Source organism: Phaethon lepturus, unplaced genomic scaffold (genome assembly GCF_000687285.1).
Source record: "Phaethon lepturus isolate BGI_N335 unplaced genomic scaffold, ASM68728v1 scaffold29436, whole genome shotgun sequence".
Lineage (NCBI taxonomy): Eukaryota > Metazoa > Chordata > Aves > Phaethontiformes > Phaethontidae > Phaethon > Phaethon lepturus.
In genome coordinates this window covers 5,833-10,731 of record NW_010548806.1, presented here as the reverse complement: position 1 = coordinate 10,731, position 4,899 = coordinate 5,833, and positions in this window count along the sequence as shown.

Sequence of the window (4,899 nt, the reverse complement as noted above, 5' to 3'; positions counted from 1 at the left end):
TTTGACTGCCTTTGGGCTTCTTAGTGCATCCACTATGTCTGGAAGAACTGAACAGGAGGAGCACGCTACTTCCACGCCCTTGCGAAACGCGTTGCCCAGTGCAGGGAGTTTGGGATAATGCAGCCAAAACTGCCGCCAGGAAATGTTTACGTATCTCTGGCAGTGGCATCGCACCATAAATCCTGCATGGACCTCTCCCTACCTCTCTAACGCATCTCTACCTCACCAAACCCAATTGAAACAACAGGACCATGACCCAGCCAACTCACCCACCTCCCGTGCCAGCAGTGGGATCCATCTGGGATGGAGCCTGAGCCAGGGGTGTTTATATTGCGTCCGGAGAATGCCCTGGGGCCGCATAGGGCACCCATGGTGGGGCTCATACCCTGAGCAGGGGGCAAAGAGCATCAGGGAGGCCACCAGTTCATTTTCTCTGGGTATTTCCTACAACTGTGTTAATTGGATGGGGATTGCAGAAGCCCTGCAGACCTTCAGGTTGTCCCCAAAGCAACCTCGGTGGATCCTCACCACCCCATCACTCATCACCACCCCAATCACAGTAACTTCTGCAAAATTCATTGCCTGATCCTGGATCCCAAAAGGGTTCCCAGGACTGTGCATGAGCCCGCCTGGGGCAAGCAGGGACCTGTAAATCAAGTGTGAGTTTTAGCCTCACCCTTGCCCTGGACTGAAAGTGCTTTGGGACCCGTTTTAGGTTTTTGTGAGGCAGGATGGAGAGGAATTTGGGAGCTCTGAGATAGAAATCAGCAGATATTCCTGCTATAAACCTTTTACTTGATTTTGTCCTCATTTCTGATTTTAGAAGAGAGCAATGTATTTATTGTATAACTGTTCCTTCTCTAGAAAACTGCAGAGGCCCTGAGCAGACTGTGTAGCGGGGTCAGGGGAACTGCAGTCAGCAGCTTTCCAACTGCCATGACCCCTTGGCCATGGTCCCTTTGTCAGGGACCTTTGAGGACCAGTAGGGACCTCTAACACATGAGAGAAAACCCACCCACAAATAACTCTATCCTGGCTCCGGACTTACCATCTCATTTTAGGCAGGACAGCTTGCAAGGATGTATTATTTATTATCTGCCTGTCTGCGCAGTGGGGATTTTTATTAATTAACTAACATTTGCTAAGACATTATGATGATGGAGGTGAGATGAAGTAAAATCATTAAGCTTTGCTACTCCAATTTATTACCCACAGAGCTCTGAAGAAGAAGAATTAACAAAGCACCATTGTTCGTAAACAGCAATAAAAAAGAATGGAAATGTGGTACTTTAACTTGGAACACTCAAGGCTTTCTACGTGATGAAAGCCGCCCTTGTCTCTGTCCATTCAGCAAAGCATTCGAACACAGCTGAAGAGCATTTTCCTTTAAAGCATATGCTTGGAGCTTGACTCAGCACAAACCTGAAGCATGATCTCCACTTCAGGCACAGGCTTGACTCCTTCTCTGTGCACATAAGCACAAAAAGCTGCCCACTCATTCTCTGAGGACAGAGGAGTGTTTCTTACAGTGACTTCTGCTTATCTCCCAAGGCTTTTGAGATTTCATTTACTTTTTGCATGTGCTATGTGGCTACCATGAAAAAAAAAAGAAAAACAACAAATGAGAAGGCTCCGGGTAGACCTTATTGCAGCCTGACAGGACTTCAAGGGGGCTTAGAAGAAAGATGGGGACAGACTTTTTAGCAGGGCCTGTTGCGATAGACAAGGAGTAACGGTTTTGAACTAAAAGAGGGGAGATTCAGACTAGATCAAAAGCAGAAATGTTTCACAATGAGGGTGGTGAAACCCTGGCCCAGGTTGCCCAGAGAGGTGGTGGATGCCTCATCCCTGGAAACATCCCAGGTCAGGCTGGACGGGGCTCTGAGCAACCTACTCGAGTTTGGGATGTCCCTGCTCATGGCAGGGGGTTGGACTAGATGGCCCTGAAAGGTCCCTTCCCACCCAAAGATTCTATGATTCTATGAAAATCCCTTCCTCTTCCCCAGGAAAGGGTCTCTGCAATCCAAACACGCTTACAAATAGCCTACCACACCAACTGAGCTAGGAAAAAAAATAGGTCTTTCAAGAGTGGGAAATTAAATACAAAGTGCAGAAGTTCTGGTTTCACATCTCGTGTGAGTTATTAAGCTAACATTTTAACCATATTAGAAATATAAATCTTCCTGATCAGCTGGCTAATATCTCATTATGCATGCCCCTTTGGACATTAATTGCTAAGCTAGTGATTCATTGACTCAGGGACATTTCACTGTGCAGTTTGCTCCCTGACCCAGCCGCCCCATCCATCCAAGGAGCAGAGCAGCGCAAGGGCTGTGAGTTTAAAACTGCCTCCTCAGTCCTATAAAACTGTTCTTGGAAACCCAGAGAAGCAGAAGGATCCATGAAATGCACTCATCTGGTACAACGACACACAGCCCATCCCAAACAAGCTGTCTGCTAAAATGCAGGTGAAAACATGTGTGCCTGCAGGACTGCATCGTCCCCAAGAGAGGATCCCCCGAGTGCTGAGGACCACTCACTGGAGTAACCCCACGACAGGCGAAGTGCCAGTAGGTGAGTGCAGTAACGCGGCATGCAGTCCTGTTACTGCCATTCACTACCCATTTTCCATTATTCATACTCAGTTTGGAAGCAATTTGAAGGCAGGTCTTTTATTTTGCATTTGTGCAGCACCCGCCCGGGGAGATCCTACCCACTACCTCCACGATGAAGACGATGATGGCACAAGGCTCCTGGGCATTTATAAAAGGGTCCGTTCTCAGGACCATGCTCAGTCTCGTGCCACCTCTGAGCACACACACTCATTTTAGCTGCACTGTTGTTGTGCTCGAGTTAAGCAAGTGCTTAAGTTCATCACTGGGGAGAGGCCAAAGAGGGGAAGCAGTGAAGAAGGTGGCAGAAATAACCATGTGAGGTGAAGTGCCTAACAGAGACACCAGTAAACTGTATTGTTCTTTAATATTGACAAATTTAGATGGCAGCTCAGTTGTTACTAGAGCTGGCCAAAAGGCTTTCAGGAGAAATCTCTTCAGCAGTGGGTTGCTTTGTCAATGAGTTCTTGTTTTCAGGTAGGAAGGCAGGGCTGAAGGAGACCTTCTGAGTCGGCAGACGAGTCTCCTGCAGACACGAGCTGTCTCGCATCTCACCCCCGCCTCCAAATCTGCTGCAACCTCTGTGACAGCTGCTGTGCAGCTACTCTGGGTCCTCCGTGCCCTGAAGACCTTAAAGCACCTATTTCAGTCAAAATGTGTTTATGTGCTGCCTATACAACTTGCTCTCCTGACACATTTTTGTCCTCACAGCTCCGTCTCCTATCAGAAATCACGCGGACTGCTCTGTGTAAATACTCTTTCTTTTTCTAAGAAAGCCAACACAAACACAAATGTTTTGAGGACATTAAAAAAATCCAGTGATATGAGCAGCTTTTGTAACCAGCTCCGTTATCTTCACTGTTAAGCAAACACCTTTTAATGAACAGACTTTCATTTCCCCTGTGCCTGTCACAGGGTTCCTGCCTTTGATGAAATCAGGAAACAAACCAAAGAAAAAAAGAAATGTGTTGAAAGAGTTAAGAACTTTTGGGTTTTTTGATCTGAAATCGTGAATCTTTCTTTCTCTTTTCTTTTGAGGTTGTAGCAGCGTTACTGGGATGACGGCAGCAGAGCAGGGTTTTGGTTGCTGTATCAGTGTCATCTCCTGCGTCACTCAGCTGCGAACAAGGCTGGTCCCAGCGAGCGCTCGTCGGTCCTGCTCTCCTCCATCAGGGGTGTTGGGCTTGGCCGGCCCCAACCAGAGCCCGTGGCGACCCGCCGGCTCCCAGCCCCGATGTAGGGCACGACAGTTCGTGGAGCCTGGAGCCGGGGAGAGCCGCTCCCCAGCATCTCCGGGGTCACCAGCCCCTCCAAAGAAGGCACCTCCAAGGTCCAGGCGTGCAGCAGCGGTTGCCTTCGAGGCAACATGAACACATGAAACCCTCCTTCGGGTCTCACAGCTGACACAGGGTCAGAGCATCCTGGCTCCTTGCTGTTAGAGCTGGACTGCAGAGCGTGAGCCTTCAGAAAGGGCTCCCTAATCGCTGCGGTCAAAAAACTCTGGCTGCTGCCTGGATGAGGAAGAGTTATACTGGCCAGACCTGAGGAAGCCCTCGGGTCAGGCGGGAACCAAAGAGCGCCCAGACCCCCGTTTCTCAGAGCAGTGTGTAAGAGAGAAATGCAGCTGACAGTCGGTATGATGCAGAGAGGAGAAGCAAGCTTCATCTCGGCATCCCACCCAGTAAAACACAAAGGAAGGCGAGAAGGAAAGGTCTCTGGGCTCTGATGCATTCCCTCCCATTCTTCATCCCAGAGCTGCTTCCCGCCGTGGAAAGGAAACTGCCGCAGCTTGGAAGGATCCTGGTGGTTTAGGGCTCAACAAACTCTCGGAGCCACCAGAGCCAGAGGAGCCCGGGGAGGGGCAGCAGTAGGGCCTCTTCAACCCCGCACACTAGCCAGGCCGGGGCTGTGCGGGGAGCAGGCTCAGCTGCTGCCGGAACCATGCTGCCCGACCTCCCTGGAGGATGCCCCAGGACCTGCCGCAGACACCTCTGCTCCCTGCGGCTCTGAGCAAGCACCAAGGGCATCGCCTACTCACAGTCAACAGCAACTCACACTGCAGTTTTTGCAATGGGTTACAGAAGACTTGGCATTCAACATGCCGTCAGCACGAGAAGATGGACCAGCCCCATCTGAGTGTGAGCTGCCCACCAAGCCCACGCTATGCAGAGCACTAGGCACAAGGACCTTTTGTGTTTTGGTGATGAGAGCTGGGCAGACGGGAGTGTTGCTGTGACTCTTCTGTAGGACTGAAAAGCTCCAGCCCTGTGGGAACAGCCCATTCTCG